Source organism: Dasypus novemcinctus, chromosome 10 (assembly GCF_030445035.2).
Source record: "Dasypus novemcinctus isolate mDasNov1 chromosome 10, mDasNov1.1.hap2, whole genome shotgun sequence".
In the NCBI taxonomy this organism is placed as follows: Eukaryota; Metazoa; Chordata; class Mammalia; order Cingulata; family Dasypodidae; genus Dasypus; species Dasypus novemcinctus.
This window is the reverse complement of record NC_080682.1, coordinates 72,955,433-72,982,557: the sequence shown is the minus strand read 5'-3', so window position 1 is coordinate 72,982,557 and position 27,125 is coordinate 72,955,433. Positions and strand designations below refer to the sequence as shown.

Sequence of the window (27,125 nt, the reverse complement as noted above, 5' to 3'; positions counted from 1 at the left end):
AGTGAAATGATGGGAAAAAATATATACCATTTAAGTAGTAACCAAAAGACAGCAGGGGTCAGATAGAATAGACTTTAAGTCAAACGTAGTTACGAGGGACAAAGATGGTATTATATACTGATGAAAGGGAAAATTTGACAGGAAGATGTAGCAATTATGAACATATATGCATCTATCAGCAGAACCCCAAAATATATGAGCAAATAGTGGCATATATGAAGAGAGAAATTGATGGTTCTACATTAATAGTAGGAAACGTTAATACAACACTCTTAGTAATGGATAGAAGATCTAGTCAGAAGATCAATAAGGAAATACAGTACTTGAATGATACTATAAAGTTTACAGTACTTGAATGATACTATAAAGTTTAAAGTCTAAACCAACTAGACCTTATAGACATATAACAACAGCTATGGAATACACATTCTTCTCAAGTGCAAATGAATCATTCTCCAGGATAGATCATATGTCACAGAACAAACCTTAATAAATATAAAAATATTGAAATCATTTATGTATATTTTCTGACCACAGTGGAATGACGCTAGATATCAATAACAGGGAAAAATGGAAAACTCACAAATTTGTGGAAATTAAACAACATATACTATTGAACAACCAATGGGTTAAAGAGGAAATTACAAGTGAAGTTAGGAAATATTTTGAGGGGAATAAAAATGAAAGTACAGCCTACGAAAACTTCTGGGATAGTGAAGACAGTGCTGAGAGGGAAATTTATGGCTTTAAATGCTTACATTAAAAAAGAAGGGGAGTGGATATAGCTCGAGTGGTTTCAAGTGATTGAGTACTTGCTTTCCATATACAAAATCCCAGGTTTGATCCCTGGTACCTCCTAAAAACAAAGAAACAAATGAAAAAAGAACAACTCTCATTGGGGAGTGGATGTAGCTCAGTTGAATGCCTGCTTCCCATGTATGATGCCCTGGGTTCAATCCCTGGTACCACCTGAAAAAAAAAAAGAGGAAGGAAGACTTCAAACCAGAGATGTAGAAGAGATGTAACCTCAAAACTGGACGAACTAAAAAAGAAGAGCACACTAAACCCAAAGAGAGCAGAAGATAGGAAAAAAGATTAGAGCTGATGAAATAAAAAACAATAGAATCAACAAAACTAAAAGTTGGTTCTTTGAAAAGATCAACAAAATTGACAAACTGAAAAAGAAAAAAAGAGAGAGGATACAAATAGCAAAAACTAGAAACAAAAAGGGGGGCATTTCTACTGAGCCTGCTGAAATAAAAAGGACTATAAGGGGATACTATGAACAACTGTATGCCAAAAACTACGTACATTGATGCAAGAAGAAATAGAAGATGTCAACAAACCAATAACTTCCCAACAAATTAAAGCCCAGGACCAGTTGGCTTCACAGTGGAATTCTACCATACTTTCCAAGAAGACTTAATCCCAATTCTGCTCAAACTGTTCCAGAAAACTAGAGATGAAGGAACACTTTCTAACTCATTCTAAGAGGCCAGCATCACCCTCATATCAAAGTCAGAGAAAGATATCACAAGAAAAGAAAACTATAGACCAATACCTCTTACAAATATAGATGCAAAAATCCTCAAAAAAATAGTTAAACTAATTCCAACCCACAAATCAGTAGTGTCCATACACAAACAATGAACAATCAGAAGAAGAAATCAAGAATAAATTAAATTCATAATAACAACTAAATAAGTAAACCATCTGGGAATAAATCTAACCAAAGATGTAAAGGACTTGTACACAAAATCTCCAAACATTGCTAATCAAAAAAGTGTGGTTGGCACAAGGATAGACATATAGACCAATGGAATAGATTTAAGAGCTTAGAAATCAATCCTCACATTTATAGTCAAAATTTTTTTTGGAGGTACTAGGGATTGATCCTAGGACCTTATACATGGGAAGGATGTGTTCAACTATTTGAGCTACATCTGCTCCCCCCAACTTATTTTTGAGAAGGGAACAAAGATTACTCAATTGAGAAAGAATATGTCTCTTCAACAAATGGTGCTGGGAAAACTGGATCTCCATTGTGGCAGTTTGAGATTATTTTATGAATCCCTAAAAAAGAAAGACTGTGTGTGTAAACTAATCTATTCTTCTGGGAATAATACATATCTATTCTTCTGGGTATAATTCTTCTGGGTATAATTCTTCTGGGTATAATTCATAAAATTATAAAATAGATTTCTGGTACTTTGTATTGGCACCCCCTTGGTAAAATAAGACATCCATTTGCAAAAAAGGAGGAGGACCCCTGCCTCACACCTATACAAAAATCAGCTTGCAATGATACTGAGGTCAACTCAGCAATAGGTTGGCTTGAAGGGAAGGCAACACAGAACTTTGCAAAAAAATGGACACAGAGAAAGACAGAAGAGAGGAAATAAAGATGGGACCAGGGGACTCACAGCTTCTGGAACTTAGAGCCTCAACCCTAGTTTCCACATCATATTTATTAGGAACTCCAAAGCAACAGTTCCTCATCAGCATGGCAATGTTTACAATAATTGGGGACAAGTGCAACAAATAGGGAACAGGTAAGCCAGTTTCCCACAACACAATGGATCAAAGATCTAAATATAAGAACCAGAACTATGAAACTCCTTGAAGAAAATGTAGGGAAGCATCTTCAGGACAATGGTTTTTTAGAGTTTACATCCAAAGTACAAGCAACAAAAGAAAATATAGATAAATGGGACACCATCAAAATTAGAAACCTTTGTGCTTCAAAGGACTTTATTATGAAATAAAAAGCCAAACTACAGGATGGGAGAATGTATCTGGAAACTACACACTTGATGAAGGTTTATTATTCAGAATATTTAAAGAAATGCTATAACTCACCAACAAAAAGACAACTCAATTTTTTAAAATGGGCAAAAGATTTGATTAGACATCTCTCCAAAGAAGAGATGCAAATGGCCAGAAAGTACATGAAAAGATGCTCAACATCATTAGCCATCTGGGGAATGCAAATCAACAATGAGATACTATTTTTTAAAATTATTTATTTATTTTTTTAAAGTTACATTAAAAAAATATGAGGTCCCATTCAACCCCCCCACCCCCACCCCCCACTCCCCCCACAGCAACACTCTCTCCCATCATTGTGACACATCCATTGCACCTGGTAAGTACATCTCTGAGCATCACTGCACCCCTAGTCAATGGTCCACATCATAGCCCACACTCTCCCATGTTCCATCCAGTGGGCCCTGGGGGGATCTACAATGTCCCGTAATTGTCCATGAAGCACCACCCAGGACATCTCCTCGTCCTGAAAACGCCTCCACATCTCATCTCTTCCTCCCATTCCCCAAACCCAGCTGCCACCATGGCTACCCTTCCCACACCCATTCCACATTGTCTCTGTGGACATTGGATTGGTTGTGTCCATTGCACATCTATGTCAAGTAGGGGCTTAGACTCCACATGGATACTGGATGCACTCCTCCTGCTTTCAGTTGTAGACACTCTAGGCTCCATGGTGTGGTGGTTGACCTTCTTCAACTCGATGTTAGCTGAGTGGGGTAAGTCCAATAAATCAAAGTGTAGGACAATGAGATACTATTTTACACCCATTAGTATGGCTGCTATTTAAAAAAATGGAAATAAGAAGTGTTGGAGAGGATGTGGAAAAATAGGAACACTCATTCATTGTTGGTAGGAATGTAAAATGGTCTCTTCACATGGAAGATAGTTTGATGTTCCTTGAAAGCTAAGTATAGAACTACTATATGATCCGGCAATCCCACTGATAGGCATATACCCTAAAGCATTGAAAGCAGGCACTTAACAAGTATTTGCATACCAGTGGTCACAGTGGCATTATTCACAGTTGCCAAAAGATAGAAGTAACCCAACTGCCTTATCAACGGATGAATGGGTAAATCAAATGTGGTATATATACACAGTGCAATATTATTCACCTGTAAAAGGGAATGACATCCTGATACATGTGGCAACATGGATCAACCTTGAAGACATTATATTGAATGAAATAAGCCAGATGCAAAAGATCAAATATAGTATGATCTCACTAATTTAAAAAAATTACTTTAAGCATATTCATAGAGTCAGAATGTAGAATATAGGTTATTGGGGATGGGGTGGGGATAGGGAATAGGAAGTTAAGGATATAGTATAGGTTCCTATTTGGAATGATGGAATTATTTTGGTAGTTGTTTTAGTTTGCTAAAGGGCTGCCAATGCAAAGTACCAGAAATAATTTGGCTTTTGTAAAAGGGATTTATTTGGGGTAAAATTTTATAGTTCCAAGGCCCTGAGAAGTCCAAATTAGGGCATCATGAGAGATGCTTTCTCATCAAAACCAGCTTCCACATGGCAAAGCAAGATGGCCACTGATCTCTGCCAAGTTCTCCGTCTTTCTGCAGCTGCAGGCATACCTGGCATAGTGCTTGTCTCTGACCAGTCCTCCTCTCTTAGTCTTGGCTATACCGCTTTCTTCCAGCTGTAATCTATCAGGCATATGGCTCATCTCTCTCTGGACTTCAGCTATTTGAGCCTCAAGGGGGCTTCTCTTTTTGCAGCTCAGCGATGGGCAAAACCTCTCTCATATGGCAGGATCAAATATGGCCACTTCCTTTCCCCTTTGTGTCCCTATCTCTCTGTGGGTTTATATCACACCCATCCAGAGACCCAAGCTGGTTTAGGCTTCACTGACATTGTACAATCAAAATCCCTAAAAATCGTGGAACTACACTACACAGTGAACCCTAAATTAAACCATGAGCTCTAGTTAATAGTATAGTTATAAAATTGCTCTGTCATCAATTGTAAGAAATGCTCCACACCAATGCCAGATGTTAATAACATGGTGGTATTTATGAATACTTATTTTATGCAAAATACTTATTTTGTTCTGTAAACCCACAACTTCTCTAATAAAGGAAAAAAAAACCACGTAATAAAGTACTAGAGACTGTGCTAAGTACTGCAAATGGATCATAGAACATAATCCTTATAAAAATATGAAGTGGGTTCTATTATTATTCCCAGACCATGGATGAGGAAACTGAAGCACAGAGAGCTGCTCAGTAAGGGTCACCAGCTAGTTGGGATTCAAATCTCGGCATCTGGCTCCTCAGCATGTTTTTTTTAAAGTTTTATTTATTTATTTATTTCTCTCCCCTCCCCCCCCACCCCGGTTGTCTGTTCTCTGTGTCTATTTGCTGCGTCGTCTTTGTCCATTTCTGTTGTTGTCAGCGGCACGGGAATCTGTGTTTCTTTTTGTTGCGTCATCTTGTTGTGTCAGCTCTCCGTGTGTGCGGTGCCATTCCTGGGCAGGCTGCACTTTCTTTCGCACTGGGCGGCTCTCCTTACGGGGCGCACTCCTTGTGCATGGGGCTCCCCTACGCGGGGGACACCCCTGCATGGCAGGGTACTCCTTGCGCACGTCAGCACTGCGCATGGGCCAGCTTCACACGGGTCAAGGGGTTTGAACTGCGGACCTCCCATGTGGTAGACGGACGCCCTAACCACTGGGCCAAGTCTGCCGCCTGTTTTGTTAACTAATATATTTTATTGGTCTCTTAGACCTGCTTGCTATAGCATTTCCCAAGTTAAATTTTATCATGCGTTGCTTTGGGGAATATTATTTATTATCATTTAGTTCAACTAGCGTTCCAACAAACACTGGGAAATGCTGTACTTATAGCATTGATTCAAGGCCACACTGGGCATTCAGTGCATAAAGAAGCAGTTTCACAGCCTTGGAAAGTCTTGGAGCCCAGAACATGGCGGAATAGGTGAGGTGGTCAGAGAACTGGTGGTTGAGAGGCAACATGAGGCTTCACGGGGTTGAACCCAGTTTAAACACTGGTTTTTGCATTTTGCCTTTCTGTGTTCAGGGAGGAGATGCCTGCTGAAAAAGGCTGTTATTTAAATGCTGTGAAGGTGGCCAGGGCCCAGCCAGGACTTGGTGGGGGCATTGAGGGCAAATGCCTGGGCTCTTGCCACTTGTCAAGGTTCAAAGGCAGGAGGAGGGGCCGCAGAACTGCATTTCTGGGTATAAATTGTCAGATGAGAGTTTTTCAATTTGTTGAAAATTTTTGAATGGGTGTAAGATAAATCACTTTTGTGCTGTCTATTCCTTGAAAAACACAATGTGCCAGGCTTTATTGATGTCAAGTTCCCTCTCCTTTCAGCTAATGTGGGATCCCAGAAATGGGTATGCAGGCTGGTTAAAATTCAGACTCTGACATCCTGAGGAAAGCCATGAAAATTTATAAGAATCTTTTCCTTTCTTTTCGCAAGGGATCTGAAATAAAGTAAGATCAGCAAGTACAGGGCTTCAAAATAACTTCATTTTTCATCTTTTAGAGTACTTCAGGGGACACTAAGAGTTATTTATATGGCTATATGGAACCTCAGGGACAAATAGATAATCCACCTGATCCCTTGAATTCCTTCTAGGGAAACTGTTCAGGAATATCTTCCCTGGGTATATTAGATGGTGAGATGAGGTTCTTTTTTTTTTTTTTAAAGATTTAATTTTATTTATTTCTCTTCCCTCCCCCCAGTCCCCCAGTTGTCTGTTCTCTGTGTCCATTTGCTGTGTGTTCTTGTTTTTGTCCGCTTCTGTTGTTGTCAGCGGCACAGGAATCTGTGTTTCTTTTTGTTGTGTCATCTTGCTGCTTCAGCTCTCCGTGTGTGCGGCACCATTCCTGGGCAGGCTGCACTTTCTTTCTCGCTGGGCAGCTCTTCTTACGGGGTGCGCTCCTTGCGCGTGGGGCTCCCCTATGCGGGGACACCCCTGCATGGCAGGGCACTCCTTGCGTGCATCAGCACTGTGCATGGGTCAGAGGCCCCGGGTTTGAACTGCGGACCTCCCATGTGGTAGGCGGACACCCTAACCACTGGGCCAAGTTCGCTTCCCTAGATGAGGTTCTTAATTCAGACTGTAGTACCTTTGGAACTTAGACCCTATGGCATACCCTATAACCCATACTAGAGGCTGTTTTGATAGCCCAGGTATTCTGGCTACAGGAATTTTGAGTAAACTTTTTCACTGGTCCACCAGTGAAAACGTCCACTAGTCAAAAACGTTGATGCCCTGTTGTTTTTGAAGACTAGAATAATTATTTATTCTTACGGTTGAGATGAGTGATGCTTTGCTAACCACAGGTGTATCTAGAATTTACGAGACTGATTCTTCCCTGAGAAAGATTAGTGGAAGACAGGTGGTCCTGTTTGCCCACATGTGCTTGTGGTCAGCTGAAGGTATTCTATCTGATCTGCTCTCTTCTTTGCTTCTCTGAAGAATTATTCAGCACCTTTTATAAACCAGGTGCTCTGGGATATTGAGAAATGCCCTTGGGGAGGCAGATCCATCAACAATTACCGCACACCATGATAAGTCTTACAAAACGACTGAGTCACGTCAAGTCATTCCTTTCCTGGGTACCCTTCGATTGCTTCCCTGCTAACTCAGAATAAAATCCCAAAGCCTGACCGTGGTTACAAGTCTCTGTGATCTGGCACCTCCCTCCCCTCTGATCTCATCCTGTCACTCCTCCTTGCTCTACTCCAACTTGTCCTTGAAGCCTTTGCACTCCTTTCCCTCCTCAGGGAAAACCTTTTCTCCCACACAAAACACACACCTCTTCATTTAGGTCCTCTTTCACATGGTTATACCTTATTAGAGATCCCTTCCTGACAGCTCTGTTGAAAATAGCGCCCTCTCTGCCCCTTCCATGCTTTAGGTTTTATAAACGTTATCATCGTCTAATCCAGTATATTTATTTGCTTATTATTTCCTGTCTGTCCCATTAGATAAGCCTCCCAAGAGCAGAAACTTCATTTGTTTTATCCAATGCTATCTCCCAAGCACCTTGAACAACACCTGGTAGCTGCCAATCAATATCTTCGGAATGAATAAGTGAGGGGAAAATGCCCGTTGAAACATGGCGAGTAAGCTGTGAACTCTGTCAGGGAAAGTCAAGGGAGGCTTTTGAGAGAAGGTGGCTTTTAAACTGGGCCTTAAAGCATGAGTAAGAGTTTGCTAGGAGGAGACTGGGGGCAGGAGGTAGGAATGGGTGGGGAGGTAAGTGGAGGAAGGGCAGGAAGAGGAGCATTTCCGGGCTTGATGACAAAAGCAAGGGCCTGATGCTTTGCTCCCTTCTTCTCTCCATTCTTTCTCCCTTCTCTGGCTGCTTCTAGAATACAGATTACCAGCTTCCATCTTTTCTGGGAGAGTTTACCAGTTCTCAGGCTCCCACACTACATTAAAATGTGTCAAGTGCCTGATTGAGCTTAAGTATGATTATGATGAGGTTGGGGAAGGGGTGGATGTATTCCTTCTTCTGCAATGAGTATTATCAGCTCATAACCAGCTCCTTATTTGAAGTACACAGGGATTTCACATGCTGGCAGTGGGATTGTAAAACATCTTGAATTGATTGTAGGGTGGTAATGTCCGTTTCCAAAAGGACTTGTTATGATTGTAAAATGTCTGTTTTCTTACGTTTAAAACCCAGGATGATGCTAGAGCTCCACTTGGGACTTTTTCTCACTTTGACACTTTGGAATTTTAATTGAGCCTCAGCAACTAGATCTTTAAAATGAGATAATGTTCAAACACTGTAATTAAATTTTTAAAAAGGGCAGCAATAACTTACATACCAACAGGCGCAGCCTCTGCTCTGTAGTGATTCACTATTGCATAATCTAAAGATCATTGTTTAATCTGATTGCTCTCTTGTTCATTTGCATGTTACTGGGGAACACTTTCTTAGCAAATCACGAGTCATCAGAAAGCTCTTAGATATTCTCAAAGTGATGAGCTGGGGCCTCCCTCTAGTTCCCACTGGGCAGGTATTAGAAATAGGTCCAGTTGTTTTTTGTTTTCCTCCTTTCTTATAATTGGCTTATACCAAGGGTCTTTTAAGTTTTTAAACAGGCTACTGTTTTAGTCAGATTTATTCTGGGTGCATGGGTGGCCCCAAGTCAGACTGTGAGAACCAAACCATATGAGTCAGTGTTCTCCAGAGAAACTGAATCAATGGTGTGTGTGTATATGTGTGTGTGTATTCTTATTTTAAGGAATTGGCTCATGTGGTTGTGGAGAGAGTGAAGTCCACAATCCATAGGTAGGTTGGCAGGTTGGAAATTCCCTAAGAGTGATATTGGAGCCTTAAGTCTGAAATCCACAGGGGAAACTGACAAGCTAGACATTATGGCAAGAGTTGATATTGAAATCTTGAGTCCAAAATCTGTAGGGGAGGCCAGCAAGTGGAAACTCAAAGAGGAGTAGATGGTGTAGTCTTGAAGCAGAATTTCTTCTTTCTGGAACCTTCAGTTTTTTGCTTTTAAGACCTCCAACTGATTGGATGAGACCCAATCAAGAGCAATCTTGATTTAAAATCAGCTGATTGGACATGTTAATCCCATCTGAAAAATACCTCTACAGCAATATCTAGGCCAGTGTCTGACCAAACAACTGGACACCATAACTTAGCCAAATTGGCATATAAAATTAACCATCACACCAGCCATACTTGGAATGAATGGGAACAGATGATGAACTGGCAATAAAGGCTAGATTGGGGATCAGGGAGCATTTACAATTTGGATTATTAGAAAGTAGTAGGTAAGAAACCAGACAGAAAGATTCCAGGGGACATGCTGAAATTGAAGAGATCAAGGCAAGGTGATGGCTTGATAACCCAATGGAGTCAACTCCAGGAGTACTTAAGTAATGGATATCAAGTCCTCAGAGAAGGAATTTAAACAGCATAACTGATGTAAGCCATTAGCAACAAGGAAATTTCATCTTCTGTCCTCAGGCCCTAGCAGGGTATGTCATGTAGTTGATGCCTGACACCTGTTGTTTGAATTAATGATATGAGCTTTTTTCTTTTTTTCTTTCTGAGATAGGAAGACTTTTGCTCTAGCAAGAGTCATCCAGCCATAGGGCAGGGCTGCCAAGGGTGTGCAGGTGCAGACAGGTGAAACACCTCAGGGAGGTGTTAAATGGATTCATCTGATTAAACAAGAGTTCATTTTCAGGAAGATTTTGGCACTTCACAAGGGTCAGGGGTGTTAGCAGTTCTTACAGTACTTCATATGGATGACAGAGTGGAATCTTGAAGGGTGGTTATGAGTTGCCCGGTTTCCATGAGTGGAAGAATGTTTCAGGCAGAGGCAACAGTATGGGAAGGTAAAGGTTGTAAATGAAGCTGGGAGGTTGATAGTGTTCAGATCACTAGCAGTCTTGTGTCTTGGCTTGCTTAAAGAGCTTGGACTTGTGAACAGTGCCTAATGTTGTACAAGCACAAAACTGTAAGCTGAATGAATGAAAGACCTCTTAATGCAGCCAGTATGGAGTAAAGACACTTAAAGCAGGTCCAGTTTGCAGAGTGGAGGATGATCCCTGGAGGTACATCTAAGGGCTTGACGTGGAAATCTGGGGAGGATAGCATTGCCTCAGGGACAAGAGTCAGAAAAGAATTGTGAGGGAACATACTGCACTAAAGGGAGAAAAGCACAAGTACTGGGAGAGGAAGCAGCAGTAGGAACAGGACCTACTGCTGTTTCTGAAGGAATATTAGGCCAGTAAGTCTGATAAAACTCAAGGTAGTCACAAAAACAGATCTTTGTTGATGAAGAACTTAATTTATTTCTGGTTTAACTGGACTCACTGGGCTTCTTCAGTCGACTTTTACCACTCTATATATTTTGATAACAAATGCAAAGAAGCCACTTGTTCCTGTAAAAAGAAAGAAGATCAAAATCATTATCATGATGTAACCAGAGTACAAACTAGAACTTGCTGCTCCTGTGATTTGCAGTTTTGAAAAGAAATAATGTACTGTATATGTTAAGAAATAAACTGCAGTAAAGCCTCTGGTAAGGAATGAACACCATTGCCAGTGATAATCCTCTGCACATAGGTGGAAATAGCTAAGTGGTAATGTTGCTTCAGAACATGTAATAACCAAAATAATAAACATCAGAAAAGGGAAGCCAAACATGTAATACATCTGATGAGACAAGATTCCATTCAGAATGAAGAAAAGCTGTATAAAGATGTAACCAAAGGGCAACATCCCTCCCATGATAATACCAGGCAATGACTTTGTGTAGAATGACTGTTCAGGAATCTGACGTGAAATCTGATTGGTTTGAATGGGGTGTTCAATGGCACTCTTCTTAAAACCAAAGTATGTACCAATAAATGTTAGAGGCACAGGTATGCAGAACCAAAGGGCCAATATGGTAACCAATGTTCCAAAAGGAATGCTGTTAAAGATCCTTCTCCCCAGAGAATCAGACTCATTATGAACAAGTCAGCAAATGCAATCCCAGAGCAAAGAAATGATATAAACAAAACATTTGCTTTCCACTTCTCACCTCTAGAGGACTTATAGAATCTGGCAGCAATATAACCTGCAGGAGTTCCCAGCAATCCCGTAAGACCACAGCACAAGTCATCAGTGCTCCTCTATTGGCAGGTGACAAAAATCCCAGGAAAGCAAAAAATAGAGTTATAGAAGTCATAATTAAAATCTGTGTCCCTGATCCTAGAAAGATAGATAGCAGCATCCCGTTCCTTTCCTTGGAGGAGAGAATATATCACCATGAACTAGTTTCCAGCCAGATTCTTCCTGGGCATCCACCATAGAATCCATCTGATTCTATTTGGCAATGTCATTATGAAATGCCTGTAGTATTATCATAGCTACCATTCCAGAAAGGGACAATTACCAGGAAATTCATTATGCTAAACCACTGAATGTGGATATGAGGCATAGATTCCAAAATGTAGTCCCATCTAAATGCCGCTCTGATATTTTTATATTCCTGAAAACTAATGGAGTAAGTATAGAAAATTTTAATCTCCCCAGAAGACTTGTTATTTATGTCTATGGGGGGCCCAGAGCAGCCTGGCTTATCTATATGGGTATGTTTGAAACTTTTTGGTTCAAGCTTAGCAGCCACTAATCTTGGTTTTTTTTTTGAAGATTTATTTCTCTCTGCCCACCTTCTCCCCTCCGCCGCCGCTGCTAGTTGTCTGCTCTCTGTGTCCATTCGCTGTCTGTTCTTCTGTGCCTGCTTGTATTCTTGTCAACGGCACTGGGAAACTGTGTCTCTTTTTTGTTGCGTCATCTTGCTTCATCAGCTCTCCGTGTGGCACCACTCCTGGGCAGGCTACACTTTTTTCGTGTGGGGCAGCTCTCCTTAATGGGGCGAACTCCTTGTGCATGGGGCTTGCCTATGTGGGGGACACTCCTGCGTGGCATGGCACTCCTTGCATGCATCAGCACTGCATGTGGGCCAGCTCACCACATGGGTCAGGAGGCCCTGGGTTTGAACCCTGGATCTCCCATGTGGTAGGTGGACACTCTATCCGTTGAACCAAATCCACTTCCCTAATCTTGCTTTAATGAATCCAGTTTCAACAACATGATAGTATATTTTGATGTCACCATGATTGAAAGTATAAAATATATCTTTTTCTTGGAAATCTGAATTAATACCACAGGCATCTTTTGCATGACTCTTATCTGTAATGTAACAACCAATAGGAAATCCAGGATTCCAGAACCTCTTACCATCTTTGACATGGTAACACCATGTTATAGGCATATTATCCACAATCCAGTGATGTTGATAATTCAGTAACATGCTTTTTTCAAGAATTCTAACTTTTGTTTGTCTTCAGTTTTCTCCATATGGTATGTTTTTGTACAAAGAAGCTTACAGGTCTCCTCCTTATTAAATATAAACTTATGTGGTGAAGGTTCAGTTCTTTCCCCGAATAATACTTGACCAATATTTTCAGATGGGCATTTTCCTTCTGTGGCTTGACAAAAATCAAATGCTGTATATTCATACAAAAGAACAGCTTCCACTGAGTCAGGCCTGTTCACAAACAGTTCTATTTCAGCCTTGCACTCGTTGTGCTTTTCCTCTTCCTCGCAGAAGTTGACGGGCACCAAGTCATGCAGGTAGGAGGCACCACCAGCAGGGCTGTGGGCCTGGGGCTGCCCCCAGCAGGAGCAGTGACAGCAGCCACAGACAGCAGTCACAGCCACGGCCACGAAGTGAGGACGAGACACCAGCTTTGCTCTCATGGCTACTTTTTCAGGGAAGGCACAGCCGAACCTACGGTGTGATCAGGGAGGGAGGGACAGGAGGCTCGAAAACCATGACGAAGAGGCCTGAGATGAGGGAGGCTGGTTCTGCCATGGATAGTTCCGGTTGCACGAGGAGACTCAAGTTTTATTGCACAGTTTTGGCTGAGGAGCTGGTTGGGGATTGGTAGTCATCCAGGAAAATTATCCAAAGGCAGTCTTCCCCTCATATGTTCACCATAAATCCCCTCCAAGCAAGAAAGAGTTTTGGCTGGAGCCCGTCTAGGTATTTGATGCAGTTTAAATTTGCTTGTTCTTTGTGGACATGACCTTTGCACAGAGGATCAGGACAGGGTAGGGGTCTGTAGAGAGATTATTTGTAGCGGAGTGGAGGAGAAGGAAACAGGCATTTGCTGAGGGTTTGTCTGTTTGTGTTAAGTGCTTTCCATATGTGGTGGCATGTTATGTAGTCAGAAGATCTCAATTTCAGACCTGGCTCTATTGGTTGTTGGCAGTTGAACTATTAACTCTGAAAGAGTTATGCTGGAATTGCCAAGAAAGAGCCATCATTTTGGGATGCAGGCACAGAAAAGACAAAACCATGGCTTGGATGATCTGAGTCATACCCTCATTTATAAGATGAATAATAATGGTGCCTGTCAAGATATGAGCATTAATGTATAAATCCTAATTCCATGGATTTCCTTATGCTGTTCCATGATCTGTGACCAATGTCAAAATAAAATTATAGTTTTATTCTTTTGATGATTAAAAATCAAGTGATATAACTATAAAACTCTGTAGACAACTGTCAGTGCTCATTATTATGTTACCAAATGAAGCAGCAGAAAGTGGAGGCTATCTCTGGGGCTTGGAGGGATTCTTGGAGCTTATCGCAATGTTTCTTATTAAGAGTTATAGCTGGGGATTTTCCCAGCTTGTTTCTCATTTAATTGACCAATTCTGGGTATCTTGCTAGGCATTCTGGGTGGTTCTTCTTCTAGTGGAGATTCAGAGACCCAGGCTCCATCTTCCTCCTTCTACCATTTTCAACACATGGTGCTTAGGGTTGCTCTGGGCGTTGTCTTTATTCCAGCAATTAGAAGGGGCAGGGGCATGGAGGATTGCATGTGGGGAGGTTGAGGGCCCATCCTGGGAATGGCATATATCAGTTATATGTGCTTACAGTTCATTCTCTGGAATGCAAGCAATAGCTATACCTAACAGAAGAGATGCTAGGAAATTTCAAGCTGTGTGCCAAGAAGAAAAGGATATGGGTTTGGTGATAAGCTGGCTATCTTTTCCATGATGAGTTTCCATGTGCTATCTTTCTTACTTTTGGAAACACATTTTTTTTCCATGGGGAGAGTGGCAAGGTTCTGAGAGAGAAACTTCTCAAGTAACTCCCATCTTTCGTAATGGGCACATTATATTAAAAGACATCTAAATCCCCAAGGAAGACTTTGCTAACAGCTCTTGTCTTCATGTCCCATAGCGCCAACAATCTCAGCATTTCTTTGTTGGTACCAGTCATGCCAAGGTCTCCTTCATACCGTACCATGGATGAAAAAGAATGTATAAACTTTAATCCATGTTCAGTGGCAGAGCTACAAAATGTGCTCATCAATTGCAGTAATGTACCACACTCATGAAGGATGTTGTTAATGTGGGAAAATGTGGGAGATGTGGGGGACAGGCGTATGGTAATTCCCTACATATTTTATGTAACATTTATGTAACCTAAATATTTTTTAAAAAAGGTGTAAAAAGTGGCGTTTTTGGGACATTGAAATTGTCCTGAATGATGTCACAGTGACAGATATTGGCCATTATGTGTCTTGTCATAACTTACAAAAATGTGTGGGAGAGAGTTTAAACTACAATATAAACTATTAATACACACTTAGTGGCAATTTTCCAATATGTGTTCATCAATTGTAACAAATGTACTACACTAATGCAGGATGTTGTTAATGTGGGAAAGGTGCGTGAGGGGTAGGGAGTGGGGTGTATGGGAATCCCCTATACTTTTTATGTGACATTTATGTAATCTATCTTTAAAAAAAATAAAAAAGAACATCTTTAATGTTATGTAAATTTGGTTCAAATCTTGGGCCCATCACTTACTAGCTCTTATCTTGGTCAGATCATTTTATATTTTTGTACTTCAGTTTCTTTGTCTGTAAACTGGGTATAATACCTGCCCAATAGGTTTATTATAAGAATTTGAGAAAATGCCTGGTACCTACTAGGCACTTAATAATAATAATAATAATAATAATAATAATAATAATAATAATAATATTCTGCTTTCTGTTATGCCCTCATATCTTTCCTCCTCTGAATCAGGACCTGCATTTTAACAAGAATTCCAGATGTTCACATATACTTTTAAGTTTGAGGGTCACCTTTTAAAAACACTGTTTTCAGAGTGGATTTACCACCCAGATTCCTGGATGGTCTGAACTATTCAGGGAGTAAGACAAAGGTAGCTAAATGATGGTGGTAGGCAGGATGATTCTTCAGCCATTAACAAGCATAAGGGAGATGAGAAACATAACAGGAATTCTGGCAGTACAGGATAAATTATTGATTTGAGACCCTCTAGTTTTCTTGGAGAGTGGGGGGAACTCTGATTATACTAACTTCTTAAAGTTCTATTGACTGTGTGAGGAAGATCTGTGGCCTGGAACCACTTTATCTACTTTTTCAATTTCTGGAGATTGGGCTTAGGTGTCCCCAAGTTTGCCTAAAATGAAATATTTTAAAATTAATTTACCTAATGGCCAGTTTACTTACTGGTAATTTTCCCTAATAGTATCATTCACATAAAATTCATATTTGTGAAATTCATAATGATTTACATGTGATAGAAGAGTAAATAGGTTTTAGTTAAATTTGGTTTTAGACCATGCTGCTTTAAAAAAATTTTCACTTACCAGTATAGCTCTAAGAAAATTGATTTTAGATGAACTCATCTGATCCAGAGTAATATCTAGAGGAGGGGACACAAAATTCAGAATAGGCGGTGACAGTAAACTTCCCCAGTGTTTTGCTAAAAGCTGCTGAAAGCAATTTACCAGAAATGGGTTGGCTTTTACAATGGGGTTTTTTTTTTTTTTGGCTTGCAAGCTTACAGTTCCAAGGCTGAGAAAAGTGTCCAAGTCAAGGCTGGCAGTGGGTGATCCTGGACTCTTCTGTCTCATTGGAAGGCAAATGGTGTCATCTGCTGGTTTCTGCCTTCTCCTCTGGGCTCTGTTGCTTTCGGCTTCTGGCTCCTCCATCTCTGGCTTCCTCTCACATCTTCTGGGTATTCCTCTCTGAGCTCCTATGTCTTTTTTTCTCTGTATTCATCTCATTTATAAAGAACTCCATTAAGAATATTAAGAGCCACTCTGGGTCACGCCTTACTGAATTAATCTAATCAAAAGGTCCCACCTGCAATAGGATCACACCTACAATAACAGAGTAGTTCTAAGGATAGGATCTTTTCCATAAAAGCCTCAAACTACTACACCTAGGAAAAGTTTAGCCATTACTTCCACTGGAAGTGACATTGGCCACCAAGGAGACTTTGTGAAGATCAGTGGGGTGGGAACTTGTTATATTTGTCTTATTCATGTTCTTCTGAGAGATTTACCAAAGAGCCTGTCACTTGTTTGGATGTCTGACTGTGAACAAACGTTACCTGTTAGGTCCAGTTGGGCCCTATCTTCTAGGCACATTCCTACATATAGTTCTTGGTGATATTTTCATGAGAGATACTTTACAATACTCAACGTTTAGCCTGTGCTTATCAGCCAGGTGGCCTTATCCCAGGGCAAACTAAATTGATCCAGGCTTTGTCATGGGATCATGTTTCTTTCCCTCACAGTATTTACCTCTAATTTTCTAGTTTTGAGTTTATTTGTGTGATTATTTTGTCAATATCTTCTCTTATACTGAATTGTAAGCTCTCTGAACACAAGGGCCATGTCTGTTTTTGCTCCTTCTTATAGATTCAGAGACACATAGGTGCTATTATATAGTGGAGACTTAATATTTTCAGAGTAAGTTCATCACTACTTAAGCAAATATCTGGTATTTTATTTTATTTAGAATATTAAATTTCATATGATGCACCTTGCAGCTGGCTGTGATACATCAAAGTCTGTGACATTGAATTTGAGAATCACTGATGTAGAAAATAAAGGCTTCTCATCAAGGAGGCAATTCTGTTAATACATCATTCAAATAATGACAGTAATAATATCTAAAATTTATTTAATCCGTACAACTGCCAGTTTTGATAATTACTTTACATATAATATGTTTCACTATATTTTACTGAGAGCTCAAGTCTTTCTAAAGAAGCACTCGAGGATCTCTAGTACTATGGGAGACTTTCAGCCTCTAGTACTGTTAGCACTATGGACAGAGAACATCACTGCCCTTTGTCTGGTTAAATATTAGTGGTTCCCAGCTCACAGCACTGGCCTCCTTCATTGGACCTCTCAGTCGGTGATGTTAGCCTTCCTAGTGACTGTTAAGGGTGGGTGGTGGTTTCAGTTAGGGATAGGTGAGTGAGTCTGGGCCGATTCTCATTCTTTCATCAAAGAGAATCTGGCTTAGGCATCATTGCCCTAGTTTGGAATCTCTGATCAAGTCATTTAACTTCTCTGTGACTTAGTTTCTTCATCAGGTAAATGAGAATAATGACAGTATTCCCTTTAAAGGATTGTTCCAAAAATTCATTGAAGGGAAGCGGATGTGGCTCGAGTGATAGGGCTTCTGCCTACCATATGGGAGGACCCAGGTTCAATCCCTGGGGCCTCCTGGTGAAAAAGAAGAAGAGAAAGTGTGCCAGCACAGGGAGCCAGTGCCTGTGCAGTGAGCCAAGTGCCTATGTGAGTGCCCACATGGTGAGCTCAGTGGCTGCACAGTGAGCCAGTGCCTGCATAAGTGAGTCACACAGCAAGATGACGATGCAACAAAAGAGAGACCAAGGGGAGAGTCAAGGTGAAGGCCAGCAGAAACCAGGAACCAGGGTGGGGCAGCTGACAGGGAAACTCTCTCCACACCACAGGTCCCCAGGATCAGATCCCAGGGAATCCTAGAGGGAAAAAAATGAGAAGAGAAGACAAAGAAGAGAAATAGATACAGAAGATCTTCTGTACAGGGAATGGACACAGACAGCAAAAACAACAGGATGGGGAATGGGGAAGTAAATAAATAAATAATAAATCTTTTTAAAAATTCATTGAAATATTGTATATAAAGCATTTATCATCGCCAGCACATGGTATGAACTTGATAAATGTTAGCTGTTATCATCATCATCACCATCATCATTATTTAGATGATCCTTTTACTGAATTGCATCCTTGATGGGGAACTTTTATCTTCTTGTAACAGTCATCCTCAAGTTCAATACAATAGCACTTTGATATATCACAATCAATTATGAGGTGTGCCATATGAAATTTATTAGTTAATTAAATACCTTTGATTTGTTAATTCATTCATTTGTTTAAAAATATTTATTAAATCTTTGCTATATTCTAGGTCCTATGCCAGGCTCTGTAGCTACAATGATGAGCAAAAGTAGACATGGTCCATGTGTTCACAGAGCTTACAATCCAGTGAGAAAGACAGATATTAACAAAATAGTCTCACAAATGTGCAAATAGAAACAGATAAGTACTGTGAAGGAACGGAACATTATGCCATGACAAAGTGTGAGTGGAAATGGGGACTGTGTGTTACTGAAGTCTTCCTGGGGAGGTAACACTTAAGATGATATCTGAAGGTTGACTAGAAGTCAACTAGGTCAAGAATGGGAATAAGAGTGTTCCAGGCAGTGGGGACAGAATGTGCAAGTACGTTGTGGTGGGAGGGAACACTACATGTTTGAAGATTTGAAAGAAGGATGGTGTGCAGAGAGCAAGGTGGAGAGTGAGCAAGGTGAAGTTGGATAGATGGGGTGTGGAAGGCAATACTAGTAATTCTAGTCTTAAGCCCAACAGCAATGAGAAGTCATTGATGGATTTTAAGTTTGGGGGAGGAGGGTCTTTGGAGAAAGTTGATGATGTGATTGAATTTTTATTCTAAAAAGATGACTTTGGCTGTAAAATGGATTGGCAGAGATCAAAGCAGATTCAGGAAGACAAGTTAGGAAGCTATGCAGTTGCTAGTAAGAGATGATGGTGGCTTGGATAAGAATGGTAGTGTTGGAGGAGATGAGGAGAGCATGGATGTCCTAGATACCTAATAGAGGCAGTAGAACTTGCCGATGGGTGCCCACATCATGCATAGAGAGAGAAGGTGTCAGACAATGCTTGGGTTTCTAGCTTTCATCCTGACATAAGCTATAATGGATAAGGACCTCATCTTGGGGGAAGATCAAGAATTATGTCTTGGGCTTATTATCGACAGTTGTCTATTCAGGTACACAGTACAGAAGACAGATTTGGACTGTAGATATAAATTTGTGATTCATTTATGTAAAAAAAATACCTCCAAATAGAGCAGAGTCTGAGTACTTAGTGGCACTGATTTGATATGCTTTCTGAGAGTAGAAGAAAGAACCGGAGTCAGGTAATGAATAAGAAATTTTGCATAACTAGTGACACCTGTGCACCAGTGAAAAGTAAGTAGAAAGAGGAAGTGCTGTGCATTAGAAAGATCTCTCATTGCATTAAGTGAAAAAAGAGCAGTACAGAGCAGTGAAGATATAATGCTACCATTTGTGTTAAAAAGAATAAAAAATAATATATTCATATTTGCTTTTGTAGCATAAAAACCCCTGGAAGAAAAAATAGTCTTTTCAACAAATTATCCCGGGACAGTTGGAAGTCCATATGCAGAAAATGAACCTAGATACAGACCTTACACCTTTCAGAAAAATTACTCAAAATGAATCACAAACCTAGGTGTAAAATGCAAAATTATAAAACTTGTGGAAGAAGCATAGGAGAAAATCTACATAGCCTTGTGCATAGTGGTCAGTTTTAGATACAACATCAAAAGCATAATCCATTAAAGAAAACATTGATAAGTTGGACTTCATTAAAACTAAAACCTTCTGCTCAGCAAAAACATTATTAACGGAATGAAATGAAAAGTTATAAACTAGGAGAAAATATTTTCACAACACATATCTGATAAATGACTTGTATTCAAAATATACAAATAACTCTTAAAACTCAGCAATATGGGAAATCTATATTTTCTGCTTGATTATTCTGTAAACATATAACTTCTTTAAAAAATAAGCAAACAGCCCGATAATGAACAAAATATCTAAACAGACAACTTACCAAAGAGGATATACAAATGGCAAATAAGCATATGAAAGATTCTTAGCATCATTTGTCAGTAGAGAAATGCAAATTAAAGCAGCAACGAGATACTTTTGTACAGTGAATAGAATGGCTGAAAAAAGCCCCACAAAACAAAAAACTGACAATACCAATTGCTGGTGATGATATGGAACAAGAGGAACTCTCATTCACTGCTAGTGGCAGTGCTATATAGTACAGTGACTTTGGAAGACAGTTTGGCAGTTTCTTATGAAACTAACTATGCAATCCAGCAATTGCCTTCCTGGGTGTTTACCCAACTGGATTAAAAACTTATATTCACACACGAACTTGAAAAAAATGTTCATATTGCTGTGTTATTCATAACTGCCCAAACTGGAAGCAGTCATGATGCCCTTCAAAGGTGAGTAGAGAAGCAAGCTGTGGCATATTTATACAATGAAATACTTACCAGTGATAAAACGAATTTTTCCCCCGTATCCATTTTTGTTTATTTTTTTTTCTTTTAAATGTTACATTCAAAGAATATGAGGTCCCATATACCCCCCACCCCTTCATCCTCCTCCTCCCACATCAACAATGTATGCAAATTAAAAATAAATCATTAGAGGTAGAGGGATCCCAGGATGGAATGCAAAATGTGACAAAGGAATCTAACTGTATTACACATATGTGAAATGATACGAAAGGAGGTGTGGGGAAAAAGGTGCTGACTAAGTAGCTTTGGAAACGAGTGAAGTTCCTAATTCTTAAGCCTAAAGGCAAAAGGAATAGATATTATATTCTAAATGATATTATTTCCATGAAGGTATGGGTTAACCAATTTAAAAACTACTATGCATATATACTGGAATTGAACAATTACATAAACGATGGTAGATTGTGGGAAGTACAGATAAGCAAGGGGTGGAGACTAGAACCATCCATATGGTAAGTTATTTGAGTTTAAGACATCAGTATGAACTCATGGTTAGCTTAATTTAGATACAGGTGGAGAATATAGAAATATTTATAGATATGTGTAGTATATACAGATAATTGTGTACACATGCATTTCTTTGCTCTGTTATCTGAGAGGATCTAGAAGCAATGGACATCCCAGAAGTAAGGAGCACACCAAGTGCCCAGATTTTTACCATTGTGGATAAACTGATTCTAGAATTGTAGGCAGAAATATACAAGGTGAGCCTAGAGCATCTGGTAGTACCAGGAAGTAAAAGAAAGTGAACCAAACCAAGCTGGACCTGACCTGTACCCAGACCCGGACCCAGACCTGGACCCCGATTGGGACCCAGACCTGGACCCAGGCCCGAACCCGGACACCGACCTGGACCTGCACCTGGATCCAGACCCAGACCCAGACCCGGACCCTGACCCAGACCTCGACGGACCTGCACCTGGACCTGGACCCCACCTGACCAAATCAAACTTGCCGCAGTGATGGGAGGATGCCACATGGACATAGGAGCCAACTGAAACAATTTGAGCAACAAAATAGTTAAATGAATATTTGGGTTATAACCCCCAGTATAAAATGAATATCAGTGAGTCCATACTGATACAAATAATTATTGAATAAATGGGGACATTGGACACATTTCCCTTGCAGTAGGATTTCAAATAATTTATGTAACTACTACATCCTCAAGGAAGTGGGTCATAACTCCCCACTTCTTACATGTGGATAGTGCATAGTGACTTCCTTTCAAAGAGTTGAGTGTAGAAAGAGGAGGGGAAAAAGTAACTTTACAGAAACCGGGCATAAACTACCTCAGCCAGGAAGAGAACATCAAGATTGCCATCAACAGTGGTAAGTCACGTTGAGAGTATATATATACCTTGATAGGATGTGATAAGAGTGGCACTTTACTTCTGTGTCTTCCTTCCCTAAATCCATAACCTTAATCCAATAATTAGAAAAATATTAGACAAATCCCAGTTGGGGGAAATTTTACAAAAATCCCTGAGTGGTACTCCTCAGAACTGTCAAAGTCATGAAAAACAAGGGAAACCTGGGAAATAGTCACAGTCAAAGGAGTCTCAGGAGATGAAGACTAAACGTAATATATGGGAAGTGGATGTGGCTCAAACGATTGGGTTCCTATCTACCATATAGGAGGTCCAGGGTTCGATTCCCAGGGCAAGTTGGCCCATGCTGCAAGGTGGTTTGTGTGGAGAGCTGGCCTGCATGGAGTGCTGATGCATCATGTGCTGTGCAGGCCTGTGTGGAGAGCTGGTGCAGCAAGATGATGTATGCAACAATACAGAGGGGGGGGAGAGGGGGGGGTGGGGTTGAATGGGACCTCATATATATATTTTTAATGTAATATTATTACAAAGTCAATAAAAAAAAAATTATTCAAAAAAAAAAAAAAAAAAGAGATACAGAGGAGAGACAATAAGAGACACAGCAGACCAGGGAGCTGAGGTGGCACAAGAGACTGAATGCTTCTCTCCCACTGTGCAAGGTTCCAGGATTGGTTCCCGGTGCTGCCTAAAGAGAAGATAAGCAGACACAGAAGAAGGCACAGTGAATGTGCACAGAAAGCAGACAATGGGGTGGGGTGGGCAGGGAGAATAAAAAATAAATCTTAAAAAAATGTAATATGGTATTGCAGATGGGATACTGTAACAGAAAAAGGGCATTAAGTAAAAACTAAGAAAATATGACTCAAGTGTGGACTTTAGTTTTGAATGATGACATATTAATACAAAAAATAATAAGAGAAACTGGGTGTGGGATACATGGGAACTCTTTGTACACTCTTGGTAATTTTAAAAATTGCAAATCTAAAGCTATTCTAAAAAAGTTCACTAAAATTTTTTTGAAAATGCAGAAAAATTTTTTGGAAGGATACCAATAACAGTGATTATCAATGGGGGGTGCTGAGTACTTGGCAATTGGGGTATGGGCTGGGTGGGAAACTTTTTACTCCTTATCTTTATAGATACATTAATGAGTTCCTAGAGATCTGTACTATACCTTAGGCTTAAAATAAGGTGTAATCATGATTCTGTGGTCAGTGTCCTGAGCTTGATTACACAATAAATATTTTTATTCTATTTTATTTGGGGACTTTGGCAGTCAAAAAGTAATGATCCCTTCTCTCCTTTGTTCTAGTAAATGAGCTCATTTGTTGCTTATATTTTAAATTTCTTATCCTAATTAATTTAAAAAAAAAATCTTAACTTTCCAAGGTTCCATGTCTTTTCTCCTAGTTTCAATATCTGGAGAAGTTAGAAGCCAGTCTTCACTTCATAAGAACAGTGTGGCTATTACTATGTGGATTTCTAAGACTGTAATGCAACTGTTTTTAATTGATTTATTTGAAAACATAAAGAACTTTATTTTTACATTTCATTTAACAATGAATGTTTTATTTTCAATAACAGAGGCATTTTGTAATTCTGTTGCTGTTCATCTCTTTCTAGATGTTTGCTAAGAGGATTGAGTACAGAACTAATATAATTTTGCAACTACAAATAAGATCACCAGGTCAAGTCTAAACAAGAGAAAGGGGAAGGCAGAGAAACGTTTCTTTCTGAGAAAAAGCAGGATATAGGCACTTTGAGCAGCATTACATTCTGTGAGGCAGTTTATCTCCATGTGTACAGAAAGATAAGAAGGGAAATAATAATCAATATTGAACACTAGGTGCTTTGTAAGATGATTTGTAAATGTTAGGTCATTTTTCCCTTAAAAGGAGCCTGTGAAATCAGTGTTATTATTTTCTAATACATGAAGAAAATAAACCTTAGGGAAGTTAGGTGTCTTGTCCCCACTCACCAAGTATTAAATGGCAGAGGCAGGGATTGAACATGCATTAGCTAGACTCTGTGCCTTTTCTTTTTTTTTAAAGATTTATTTATTTATTTATTTCTCTGCCCTTCCCCTCCTCCCAGTTGTCTGTTCTCTGTGTCTATTTGCTGTGTTTTCTTCTTTGTCCACTTCTGTGGTTGTCAGCGGCACGTGAATCTATGTTTCTTTTTGTTGCGTCATCTTGTTGTGTCGGCTCTGCATGTGTGTGGCACCATTCCTGGGCAGGCTGCACTTTCTTTCGCACTGGGCGGCTCTCCTTACAGGGTGCACTCCTTGTGCATGGGGCTCCTCTACTCGGGGACACCCCTGTGTGGCACAGAACTCCTTGCGCTCATCAGCACTGCGCATGGGCCAGCTCCACATGGGTCAAGGAGGCCTGGGGTTTGAACTGTGAACCTCCTATGTGGTAGATGGACACTGTAACCATTGGGCCAAGTCCACTTCCATGTGCCTTTTCTATATCAGTCAAAATTTTTTCTGGTGCTTGCTCTCTGCCGACTACCTCGTTTTGCTCTGACAGAAAGAAACAGAAGTTGGGAGTGTCAGAAGTCTGACCTGGTCAGTTAGGACTTTCCTTAAACTTAGTCAAATAGTTGGGTGAGTAGTTGGGGCTGGAACACAGAGTGTTTACCTGATTTACAAAAGGACTACCAAGGTGGCCACTTCCTTTTGAACAAACATGAAGTTTGAGTCCAAAACATTGGTCCTTGATACAAGAAAATAATAGATTACTGAGAAAGATGACAAAAATATATTCCTTAGGTATTTATTTATTTTTAAGTAGCTGCTAAAAACCATTTTAAAAAGCTACAGTGGTTTATTGATATTTAGTTACGTTTTTGGGTGGAATTCCATTTTTATTATAGGTTAGAAGAAAATGCAGAGATATAAATGTGTAAGGCTGTATGCAGAAAGCTGGCATTTTGAGATTTGGTCATCTGGCCAATGATCCCAGGCACTTAGTAGAGACATATCTCAATTATGGTTTCAAGATTTGAAGGTGAAATTTGTTTACCTGAAATTAGAGTGCTCTAATTTCCATTGAGGTATAACAAACCACCACAAAACCACCCCTAAATTTACTGTGTTCATGGATTCTGTGGGTCAGGAATTTGGACAGAGTCTGCTCCATAATGTTCATGGCTTCAGCTGGGAAGAGTAGACAGCTGGAGGAACCATCTGGAGGTGTTTTCACTCACATGTCTGGTGTTTCATCCTGGGTGTTGGCTGGGATCTCAGTTGAGGCTGCCAACCACATCACCTACATGTGAACTCTCCATGGCATCTGGACTTTCTCCAAGCGTGGTGACCTCAGGATAGTTGGACTTCTTAAATGGTGACTAAGGGCTTCAAGAATGAGTGTTCTGGCAAACAAGGTGGAAACCACATCACTTTTTATAACCAACCTTGAAATCACAAAGCATTATCTTCTTGTTAAAGCACTGAAAAGCCCACCCAGATATAAGGGGAGGGGACGTGGACCCCATTTTTCAGTGGGAGGAGTGTTAAGATCACATTGCTGAAGAGCATGTGAGATGGAACATATAGTTGTGCTTATCTTTGAAAAATACAATCTGACCAACAATATTAGGCCATATAATGCAGGTTATCTTTCATATGTAGGAGAGAGATAACTGTATTCATGCCTCCTGCCATTTCTTTCTGTTTATAGACTTGTATTTGCTTTGTGTCCATGGTTACTTGTCAATTCATTCTCTTTGTTCACTTTCATGTTCCTGTTTGTAATGGCTAGGCTAATGTGTCAATTCAGCCAGGTAATTGTGCCCAGTTATTTGGTCAAACAAGCATTGGTCTAACTGTAATACAAGGGCATTTATGGACTTTAGTCACCATTGACTTTACTGCAGTGGTAAATCATAGATAGCTGGTTATAATCAGGGAGATTGCCATCAGCAATGAGTGATGCTTTATCCATTCAGTTAAATGCCTTAAAAGGGCAAGCGATTCCAGCATTGAGTGAAAATTTCCCAGCTCATCTTTGTACAGCCAATATCTCCCAGAACTCGTTAAGAACCTTCAATGGACTTTCATTGGAGCCTCTGGTTGCAACCTGCCTGTGGAACCTGGATTTGTGCAACCCTACAGCTGCATGAGAGACTCTTATAAAATCACATACTATTGACAGATATCTGTTGTTGATTCTGTTTTCCTAGAGAACCCTGACTAATACACTCTTCCTCTCATTAATAAGTCAAGGCAGTCCCATAACCCCCAAATCTCAATGGATCATTTCTGATGAAGTTTTATTCTTGTTTATACCCCAGTTCAATGTTGGTCTATATGAGGAATGGTGTTTCTGCTCCATGTAGTCACTGAAGGACCCAGGTATATTCCATCTAGTTGCCTTAGCATCCACTAAAGCTCTAAGTCCTCCACTGGATATTCTACAATTGGCATGTATAAGGCATATCCTTTCTTAACTGTCTTGGCCTGGAGGTCACAGGCATCACTGCTGTTAATGTTTTCTTGGTGATCATCACAGGATCCCATGCAGATTCCAAAGATCTGGGAAATGTAGTCTAGTGTGTACTCAGGGAGCAGGGCAGGGCATGACTATTAGTTGTGTCTGCTACATCTGCCATTTCCTATCCTCTCTCTTCCAAGCTGCCAAGGAGCTTGGAGTTTGAGCATTGACAGAAAAGTCAATGATGGTATGAAATTAACAGACCAACCAGTTACTCGTTTTTTTTTTCAATTTCACCACTTTGCAAAGCACTATTATATATGGATTATAGGAATTTGACCTGAGCTGAACCTTAGAGACTATTCAGTGCTTTGAAACTACTTTTGGGAGTGGATCTCTTTCATACAAATGAAATCTGTGGGAAACTCCAATTTATATAACAGATGAAAGTGAAGCTGTTCTGCTTA

General features: G+C 40.1%; 1 protein-coding gene and 1 pseudogene across 2 annotated transcripts in view; one reads left to right on the top strand and one right to left on the bottom strand.

Annotated features, from left to right (window-relative positions):
• NELL1 (neural EGFL like 1) overlaps nucleotides 1-27,125 on the top strand; it is a 1,045,701-nt gene that overhangs the window by 167,076 nt on the left and 851,500 nt on the right. The window lies entirely within an intron of this gene.
• Nucleotides 10,686-13,227, bottom strand: LOC139439747 (transmembrane 9 superfamily member 2 pseudogene; annotated as a pseudogene).